We start from the raw sequence: 11,255 nt of genomic DNA, 5'->3' as shown, positions 1-11,255 counted from the left end.
GTAAGATTTCATTCTTCTTTATGCCTGAATAATATTCCACTGTATATTTTCTATCCATTTTCAATTGAGATATAATTCACACATCATAAAATTCACTCGATATACACAATTAAATGGCCTTAGCATACTCGCAAAGTTTTGCAACTATCACCACTATCCAACTCAAGACTATTTTTAGCACTCACCAAAGCCCCATATGCATTAACAATCACTCCCCATTTTTCTCTCTCCTAAGTTGCTGGGAAACACTCATCTATTTTCTATCTCTTTGAATTTGGCTTTGATAAAAAAAAAAAAAGCCACTGGCAAATTTCTGCTCAGCTTGGAGGGAGCTGATGGAATAAATATTCCAACTCTCTTTCCTTCCCAACTCTGATCTCCTTCTGATGCCTATTGGCTGAAATCACCTGGAAATTAGGTGTCAATAAAACCTAATTTGTGTAGCCCATTGTCAACAGTCTCCAGAAGCTGGAGGGACACACAAGGAAAAGAGAATGCCCAATGGCCCTATAGATTCTTGATGAGGAGATACTGGAAAGAGAATGGAGTGCCAGACAGAACTGGAAAGTAGGTGTATGAAATCCTGGTGCAAAAAGCTATGACTCCATGGTGAAAGGACATGCCGCTGAGGATAATAGGTCTATTCAACACAATGGAATCAAGGGGTCTTAAGTCCATATTAAGATTACTTTCAATGTCCTTATATATTAAATAACAAAAGATTAATCATGGCAGCCTTTCATTTCAATTTTTAAGTGGCTTCTGGAGACCAAAGAAAATGATTTATCATCCATCATTCACCTTTTATTTTCATTTTTATCCATATCAATGTGACTTTGTATACATGAAACTGACAATTGCACTTATCCTTTCTATATGGTAACCTATAAATAAACAGAAAAGCTTATTTTCTAAATTAATGATGGGAGCTTGTGCAACTAGATTTATCTAGTATTTACTTAAAAACTGACTTAGTTTTACAATATAATTTGGCCTTATCTTGAAAGCATTGCATTCCAAAACAAAAATAGTTTTCCTTAAAAGGAGAAAGAAAAATGGTTACTCAATTGTTTCCATCTCTTTAGTTGATTACATTTCTTGGTGTGCTGGTCAAGAAGCAAACACAACTCAGTATTTTCCACAGAGTCAGTCTTATGATTACATTAAATTATCTCTAGCTCTCTTCACAAAATTTTCCCTGACAAGAAAACCTTTCCTTTGTGTCAATTTAATTCTCCCCTCATTCATATTTAGCAATTGATCCAAGTCATTTGGCATGACTATTCAACATACTTTTATTATTAAAGTTAGGAACTTTAAAGTTGAATTAGGTTTTCTTTCCAAAAGCTCATATGATAATCTCCCATCTGAAAAATAACAGGATCTTGCTTTCTTCACCAACAAATATTTTGTATACACTATCCATCATCAATGAAAAACATCTTTTTTTCCTGTTTTCCTAAACTAATGTGCAACACTGAATACAAATTATAATCCTCTCCTTGTGCTCAGTTGCTCCGTTGTCCGACTCTTTGCGACCCCATGGACTGTAGCCCACCAGGCTCCTCTGTCCATGAGATTCTCCAGGCAAGAGTACTGGAGTGGGTTGCCATGCCCTTCTCCAGGGGATTTTCCCCTGACCCAGGGATTGAACCCACATCTCCTGTATCTCCTGCATTGGCAGGCAGATTCTTCACCACTGAGCCACCTGGGAAGACCACTATCTTCTCCTCAGAATTAAGTAAATTATTAAGCAAACTATTATATAAATGGCCTCATTTGACTGTGATAGTGGAAACTTACTTTTGCCTCAAATTAATACTTGTTGCTCAGTCACTAAGTCATGTCTGATTCTTTGTGACCACATGGACTGCAGCATGCCAGGCTTCCCTGTCCTTCACTATCTCCTGGAGTTTGCTCAAATTCATGTCCCTTGAGTCAGTGATACTATCTAACCATCCCATCCTCTGTCACCCACTTCTCCTCCTGCCTTCAATCTTTCCCAGCATCAGGGTCTTTTTTATTGAGTCAATTCTTCATATCAGGTGGCCAAAGGGTTAGAGTTTTAGTATCAGTCCTTCCAATGAATGTTCAGGGTTGATTTCCTTTAGGATTTGTTTGTTTGTTGCCTGGTTTGTTCTTCTTGCTATCTAAGGAACTCTCAAGAGTCTTCTCCAGCACCACAATTTGAAAGCATCAGTTCTTCAGTGCTCTTCAGCCTTCTTTATGGCCCACTCTCACATCCATGCTGGAACAACAATAGCTTTCACTATACAGACCTTTGTTGGCCAAGTGATGTATGGCCTAGGGGTTTTTCCTACTTTCTTCAAGTTAGGTCTGAATTTTGCTACAAGGAGTTCATGATCTAAGCCACGGTCAGCTCCTGGTCTTGTTTTTGCTGACTGCATAGAACATCTCCATCTTCAGCTGCAAAGAATATAATCTGATTTCGGTATGACCATCTGGTGATGTCCATGAGTAGAGTCATCTCGGTGTTTGTTATGACCAGTGTGTTCTCTTGACAAAACTCTGTTAGCCTTTGCCCTGCTTCATTTTGTACTCCAATGCCAAACTTGCCTGTTACTCCAGGTATCTCTTGACTTCCTACTTTTGCATTCCAATCCCCTATGATGAAAAGATAGTCACTCAGTCCTGTCCGACTCTGCGATACGACACACTGTAGCCTGCCCGGTTCCTCTGTCCATGGAATTCTCCAGGCAAGAGTACTGGAGTGAGTTGCCATTTCCTTCTTCAGAGGATCTTCCCTACCCAGGGATCGAACCCAGGTCTCCTTAATTGCAGGCCGATTCTTTACCAACTGAGCCACTGGAGAATCCCCTCTATGATGAAAAAGGACATCTTTTTTTGGTGTTAGTTCTAGAAGGTCATGTAGGTCTTGATAAAACTGGTACTGATATTACTTATTCATATTTACCGATCTATATAGTAATTTCTATGTTCACTGCTTTTACTTGCATCTTATACCTTCCTTCTGCAGTCATTTTCTTTTTTTTTGAAATAGTATTTACCTCTAAATTTTACTTCTCTTTTATCTCTTTTTTAAACACACACACACACACACACACACACACACACACACATTTGGCTGACTGGGTCTTCAGTACAGTTCAGTTTGTTGCTCAGTCATGTCTGACTCCCTGTGACCCCATGGACTGTAGCACGCCAGGCCTCCCTGTCCATCACCAACTCCCGAAGCTTGCTCAAACTCATGTCCATTGAGTTGGTGATGCCATCCAACCATCTCATTCTCTGTCATCCCCTTCTCCTCCTGCCTTCAGTCCTTCCCAGAATCAGAGTCTTACCCACCGAGTCAGTTCTTCGCATCAGGTAGCCAAAGTATTGGAGTTTCAGCTTCAGCATCAGTCCTTCCAATGAAAATTCAGGACTGATTTCCTTTAGGATGAACTGATTGGATCTCCTTGTAGTCCAAGGGACTCTCAAGACCCTTCTCCAATACTACAGTTCAAGAGCATCAGTTCTTCAGTGCTAGCTTTCTTTATGGTCCAACTCTCATATCCATACATGACTACTGGAAAAACCATAGGTTTGACTAGATGAACCTTTGTTGGCAAAGTAATGTCTCTGCTTTTTAATATGCTGTCTAGGTTGGTCATAGCTTTTCTTCCAAGGAGCAAGCATCTTTTAATTTCATGGCTGCAGTCACCATCTGCAGTGATTTTGGAGCCCCCCAAAATAAAGTCTCTCACTGTTTCCATTGTTTCCCATTTATTTGCCATGAAGTTATGGGACTGGATGCCATGATCTTAGCTTTTTGAATGTTGGGTTTTAAGCCAACTTTTTCACTCTCCTCTTTCACTTCATCAAGAGGCTCTTTAGTTCTTCACTTTCTGCCATAAAGGTTGCTGTCATCTTGCGTATCTGAGGTTATTGATATTTCTCCCAGCAACCTTGATTCCAGCTTGTGCTTCATCCAGCTCAGCATTTTGCATGATGTGCTCTGCATATAAGTTAAATAAGCAGGGTGACAATATACTCCTTTCCCAATTTGGAACCAGTCTGTTGTTCCATGTCTGGTTCTAACTGTTGCTTCTTGACATGCATACAGATTTCTCAGGAGGCAGGTAAGGTGGTCTGGTATTTCCATCTCTTTAAGAATTTTCCACAGTTTGTTATGATCCACACAAACACTTTGCATAGTTAATAAAGCAGAAGAAGTTTTTCTGGAACTCTCATATTTTTCCTATAATCCAACGGATGTTGGCAATTTGATCTCTGGTTCTTCTCCCTTTTCTAAATCCAGCTTGAACATCTGGAAGTTCACGGTTCACATACTGTTGAAGCCTGGCTTGGAGAATTTTGAGCATTACTTTGCTAGCATGTGAAATGAGTACAATTGTGTGGTAGTTTGAACATTCTTTGGCATTGCTTTTCTTTAGGATTGGAATGAAAACTGACCTTTTCTAGTCCTATGGCCACTTGCTGAGTTTTCCAAATTTGCTGGCATATTGAGTGCAGCACTTTAAAAGCATCATCTTTTAGGATTTGAGAAAGCTCAACTGGAATTCCTTCACCTCCACTAGCTTTGTCTGTAGTGATGCTACCTAAGATCTACTTGACTTCACATTCCAGGATGTCTGGCTCTAGGTGAGCGATCAAGCATCGTAGTTATCTGGGTCATGAAGATCTTTTTTGTATAATTCTTCTGTGCATCCTTAATATCTTCTGCTTCTATTAGATCCATACAATTTATGTCCTTTCCTGTGGCCATCTTTGCATGAAATATTCTCTTGGTATCTCTAACTTTCTTGAAGAGATCTCTAGTTTTTCCCATTTTATTTTTTTTCCTTTATTTCTTTACATTGATCACTGAGGAAGTCTTTCTTATCTCTCCTTGCTGTTCTTTGGAACTCTGCATTCAAATGGGTATATCTTTCCTTTTTTCCTTTGCCTTTAGCTTCTCTTCTTTTCTCAGCTATTTGTAAGGCCTCCTCAGACAACCATTTTGCCTTTTTGCATTTCTTTTTCTTGGGGATGGTCTTGATTCCTGCCTCCTGTACAATGTCATGAAGCTCCGTGTATAGTTCTTCAGGCACTCTATCAGATCTAATCCCTAGAATCTATTTGTCACTTCCACTGTAGAATCGTAAGGGATTTGATTTATGTCATACCTGAAAGTTTTCCCTACTTTCTTCGATTTAAGTCTGAATTTGGCAATAAGAGTTCATGATCTGAAGCAGAGTGAACTCCTGGTCTTGTCTGTGCTGACTGTATAGAGCTTCTCCATCTTTGGCTGCAAAGAATATAATCAATCTGATTTTGGTATTGACCATCTGGTAATGTCCATGTGTAGAGTTTCTCTTGTGTTGTTGGAAGAGGGTGTTTGCTATGACCAGTGCATTCTCTTGGCAAAACTCTGTTAGCCTTTGCCCTGCTTCATTTTGTACTCCAAGGCCAAATTTGCCTGTTACTCCAGGGGTATCTCTTGACTTCCTACTTTTGCATTCCAGTCCCCTATGATGAAAAGGATATCTTTTTTGGGTGTTAGTTCTAGAAGGTCTTGTAGGTCATCATAGAACCATTCAACTTCAGCTTCTTCAGTATTACTGGTTGGGGCATAGACTTGGATTACTGTGATATTGAATGGTTTGCTTTGGAAATGAACAGAGATCATTCTGTCATTTTTGAGATTGCATCCAAGTACTGCATTTTGGACTCTTTTGTTGACTATGATGGCTATTCCATTTCTTCTAAGGGATTCTTGCCCACAGTAGTAGATATAATGGTCATCTGAATTAAATTCACCCATTCCAGTCCATTTTAGTTCACTGATTCCTAAAATGTTGATGTTCACCCTTGCCATCTCCTGTTTGACCACTTCAAATTTACCTTGATTCATGGACCTAACATTCCAGGTTCTTATGCAATATTGTTCTTTACAGCATTGGACTTTACTTCCATCACCAGTCACATCCACAACTGGGGCATTGTTTTCACTTTGGCTCTGTCTCTTCATTCTTTCTGGAGTTATTTCTCCACTCTTCTCCAGTAGCATATTGGGCACCTACTGACCTGGGGAGTTCATCTTTCAGTGTCATATTTTTTTGCCTTTTCATACTGTTCATGGGTTCTCAAGGCAAGAATACTGAAGTGGTTTGCCATTGCCTTCTCCAGTGGACCACGTTTTGTCAGAACTCTCCACCATGACCGTCTTGGGCAGCCGTACAGGGCATGGCTCATCGTTTCATTGAGTTAGACAAGGCTGTGGTCCATGTGATCAGTTTGATTAGTTTTCTGTGACTGTAGTTTTCATTCTGTCTGCCCTCTGATGGATAAGGATAAGAGGCTTATGGAAGTTTCCTAATGCTGGCTCTTACTTGAGGCATTCAGGAGATTTAGTTGTGGCATATGGAATCTAATTTCCTGGCCAGGAATTGACCCAGGCCCCCTGCATTGGGAGCCTGGAGTCTTAGCCACTGGACCACCAGGAAAGTTCCAATTTCTCTTTTATTCCTTTCTTGACATTTCCATTGTCAGTAAATAGTCTAGGTTTCATTTGGAAATATATTTCTTTCACTTTTGTTTTAAAAAGAACTTTTTAAAAGAACTTTGCAGATATATAATTCTAGATTGATGGCTATATTCCCTCAGTATAATGAATAATTAATTTCATTATCTTCTTGTCCTCTTATTGCTGAGAAATCAGCTGTCCATCTAATTGTGATCACTTAGTAATTTTTAAAAAGTTGATTCCTGACTGATCTCAAGGTCTTTTCTTTGCCTTGAGTGTCTTTAGTTTCACTTTCAGTACAATTTATTTAGGTGTCATCATTTTCTTGTTTATTCTGCTTGGATTTCATTAGAATTTCTAATTCTGATGAGTCCAATTTTTCATCAGTTCTGAAAAAATTTAGTCATTGCTTCTTCACAAATCACCACTCCTGAAATCTATTATTTCTTTGAAACTCTTACTTGTCATGTGATAGATCTACTCACTCCATCCTCTATATTTCTTAACCTTTCTTTCATGTTTTCAAATTCTTTGTCTCTTTGTGCTATCTCTCCAGATAATACCTTCAGTCTCTCTTGCAGTTCAATAGTAATCTCATATTCTATATCTAATATGACATTTAAATAGCTCATTGATTAGTAAATATAAATTATTACAGTTTCAATTTCTAGGTATTGTATATAGTTCTTCTTGAGACACTTATTTCTCACTCCATCTTTGGTTCTGTAATTGTTAAACATGATTAATACATTTATTCTAAGTTTGATACTTTTAATATCTGAAGTGTGTGAGTGTATTATTCATTGCTTCTCTTGGCTCTTACTTTTGGAGGCCTTGTTTCATCATATGTACTGTGATTTTTGTTTGAAAATTGTATCTTATAACTTTAGCTGAAAGAAAACTTTTTGTCTCTCCCAAGTGGACTAGCATCATTTCCACCAGAAGTATTTGAAGCCATCAACTTAGAATAACTTTAAATAAGTTCTTGGTTTGAGGTGTTTGAAGTATATATGTAGTATCACAAGGCCATATGATGTCTTCCTGTGGTTACAAATTCTCAGATATGCTTTAGTTTCATTTAGAGTCAAGTTTTAGGTAGGCAAATACTTCTGCATTCTCTGTCCTTTTCTGTGGTTTATACAGAGGGTCTCCAAATAGACCACACACCTTGTCTAGGATCTAGACTTTCTCCATCATTCTCCCTCTCCCAACCCACCAAGCTGCCATTAAAACTGAAGTCATAAATCTTGGGAAGTAAAGAGATACTCCAGCACGACTCCTGTCTTGAGCATTTAAATTTTAGTCTGGATTCATGCTCTCTTGTTTTGGGTCTCTGAGAATTTTTCTCAGTTCACGGCCATTCAAGTTCGCTTTTAAAACATATTTTATCCACAAATTTTAGGTGTTTTGTCTTAAGAGGTTTTTCTAGTCTATCTACTCTTCTTTATTGTTTGAATTGGAAGACGACACAACACTCTCTGCAAACAATACTGACAATCCTTTGACATTGTTCCTATAGTTAATTTTCAAAGACAACTGCCCAGTGAACCATACCCCCTAGCATTCATATCCTAGAGAAGTCTCCTTCCGTACTGAAACTGAATTGGCCATGTGTAACCAGTAATACGCAGCAGAAGTGACACAGCATGACCCCCAAACCTGGGTCATAAGAATCCTTGCAGCAGCATCTTCCTTATTCCTTTAGAAGGCTAGCTGTTGAGACTCACCTTCTCAGAACTTATGGCACCATGGTGTCTGAAGCCCAAATCCTAGGGAAAGGCCATGTATAGATCCTCTGGTTGACTGTCCCAGCTGAGTTCTCATCCAGCACGTAATATGAAATATCAATACCAGTCATGCAAAGAAGCCACCTGGAAGTCTGACCTAACTGAACCCTCAGACAACTCAAGCCTCAGCTTCCACACTATAGCTTGAGACAGAAACTTGAGAGACAGTAATTCTAATAGCTATTTTTGATGTTTGTTTTTAAATCAAAGTTTATTGAATTGTATGTAATAGCATTCTACTTGGACATCTTTGTTGTCATTAAGTCACTAAGTTGTGTTTGACTCTTCTGTGACCCATGGACTGTAGCCCGCTAGGCTCCTCTGTCCATGGAATTTCCAAGACTCGATAATTGTATTTGTGGTCTGGGAAGAAATATAAATTGGCAATTGTTATTTTATATATTTTTCACATGGCAGAAAAGCATGAATTGTTACAAAAGTAAATATGTTACTGAGTTTTCTAAAATACTTTATCTTTTTCTAATCATAAAAGTTAAACATGTTCATAATAGACAAATTAGAACCTATATTTAAAACACAAATTCAAAAATATCAGTAGCTCCATCATCCAAAACCAGAGTTAATATTTTTGCACATTTATTATGCTATTATGTTGAAGTTTGTTTCTTATTAAAAATTATATTATTTCCTTTCCTTATTATAAATATAACATTTTTTAAAAAATTCATTTATTTTTAATTGAAGGATAATTGCTTTACAGAATTTTGTTGTTTTCTGTCAAACCTCAACATGAATCAGCCATAGGTATACATATGTCCCCTCCCTTTTGAACCTCCCTCCCATCTCCCTCCCCATCCCACCCCTCTAGGTTGATACAGAGCCCCTGTTTGAGTTCCCTGAGCCACACAGCAAATTCCCATTGGCTCTCTATTTTACACATGGTAATGTAAGTTTCCATGTTACTCTCTCCATACATCTCACCCTCTCCTCCCCTCTCCCCGTGTCCATAAGTCTGTTCTCTATGTCTGTTTCTCCACTGTTGCCCTGTAAATAAATTATTTCTAGATTCTGTATATATGCATTAGTATACGATATTTATCTTTCTCTTTCTGACTCACTTCACTCTGTATAATAGGCTCTAGGTTCATCCACCTCATTAGAACTGACTCAAATGTGTTCCTTTTTATGACTGAGTAATATTCCATTGTGTATATGTACCACAACTTCTTTATCCATTACTAATACCTATTTTAAACCATAAAAGTTTGGGGGTACTTTATTATACAATCACACATTATCAGAACGACATTTAAGTCTTTTTGGATTAGGAGCCATTTTATCTTTTGAAGTGCCTTTGCAAAATTAGGCTATGATGTGCTACGCTAATATCATAGGACATTTTAATTTCCAAATCCTTAGAAGGACAGCATCCAATTCCTGTTTTCATATATGATCTACACCCATCAATTAACAACTAAATGTGCGTGACAGTCACATAGACAATTAAAATAGACAACATTTGCTCTAGGTACTAATCACTTTAAGTGTGAATGACATTAGAAACTTAGAAGATAATAGAGGAACACATCTTCATAATCACAATATTGATATTTGTAAGCCAAAAATAATAAAAATCATAAGGGGAATATTAATAAATTTATATTAGTAATACAATAACCCCTTCATAGACCACAGCCTTGTCATGGCAAAAGGACTTGCATAACTCAATGAAGCTATGAGCCACACCATGCAGGGCCACAAAGGTTAACAGAGTTTTGTCAAGAGAACACACTTTTTTCCAACAACCCAAGAAACAACTCTACACAAGGACATCATCAGATGGTAAATACTGAAATAAGATTGTTTATATTCTTTGTAGCCAAAGATGGAGAAGCTCTATACAGTCAGCAAAAACAAGACCTGGAGCTGACTGTGGCTCAGATCAGCTCCTTATTGCAAAATTCAGGCTTAAATTGAAGAAAGTAGGGAAAACCACTAGGCCATTCAGGTATGATCTAAATCAAATCCCTTATGATTATACAGTGGAGGTGATGAATAGATTCAAGGGATTAGATCTGGTGAAAGGAATAATTGCTCAGTCATGTACAACTCTTTGCAGCCCCATGGACTGTAGCCTTCCAGGCTCCAACATCTATGCTATTTTCCAAGCAAGAATATTGAAGTGGGTTGCCATTTCCTTCTCCAGGGGATCTTCCTGACCCAGGGTTTGAACCTGGGTCTCCCACATTGCAGGCAGACTCTCTACCATCTGAGCCACCATGGAAGCCTCAGATCTGGTAGACAGAGTGCTTAAGATCTATGGATGGAGGTTTATAACACTGTACAGGAGGTGGTGACCAAAACCATCCCCAAGAAAAAGAAATGCAAGAAGGCAAAGTGGTTGTCTGAGGAGGCTTTACAAATAGCTGAGAAAAGAAGAGAAGTGAAAGGCAAGGGAGAAAGGGAAAGATATACCCAACTGAATGCAGAGTTCCAGAGAATAGCAAGGAGAGATAAGAAAGCCTTCTTAAGTGAACAATGCAAAGAAATAGAGGAAAACAATAGAATGGGAAAGACTAGAGATCTCTTCAAGAAAATTGGAGATATCAAGGGACATTTAATGCAAGGATGGGCGTGATAATGGACAGAAAGAGCAAGGACCTAACAGAAGCAGCAGGGGTTAAGAAGAGGTGGCAAGAATACACAGAAGAACTGTTTACAAAAAAAGATCTTAATGACCTGGATAACCATGATGGTGTGGTCACTCACCTAGAGCCAGACATCCTGGAGTGTGAAGTCAAGTGGGCCTTAGAAGCATTACTATGAACAAAGCTAGTGGAAGTGATGGAATTCCAGCTGAGCTACTTAATTTCATAAAAGATGATGACTGTTTAAGTGCTACACATTATATGTCAGCAAATTTGGAAAACTCAGCAGTGGCCACAGGACTGGAAAAGGTCAGTTTTCATTCCAGTCCCAAAGAATGTTCAAACTACCATACAGTTGTGCTCATTTCA

This window comes from Odocoileus virginianus, unplaced genomic scaffold (assembly GCF_023699985.2).
Source record: "Odocoileus virginianus isolate 20LAN1187 ecotype Illinois unplaced genomic scaffold, Ovbor_1.2 Unplaced_Scaffold_6, whole genome shotgun sequence".
Lineage (NCBI taxonomy): Eukaryota > Metazoa > Chordata > Mammalia > Artiodactyla > Cervidae > Odocoileus > Odocoileus virginianus.
This window is presented reverse-complemented; position numbering follows the sequence as displayed.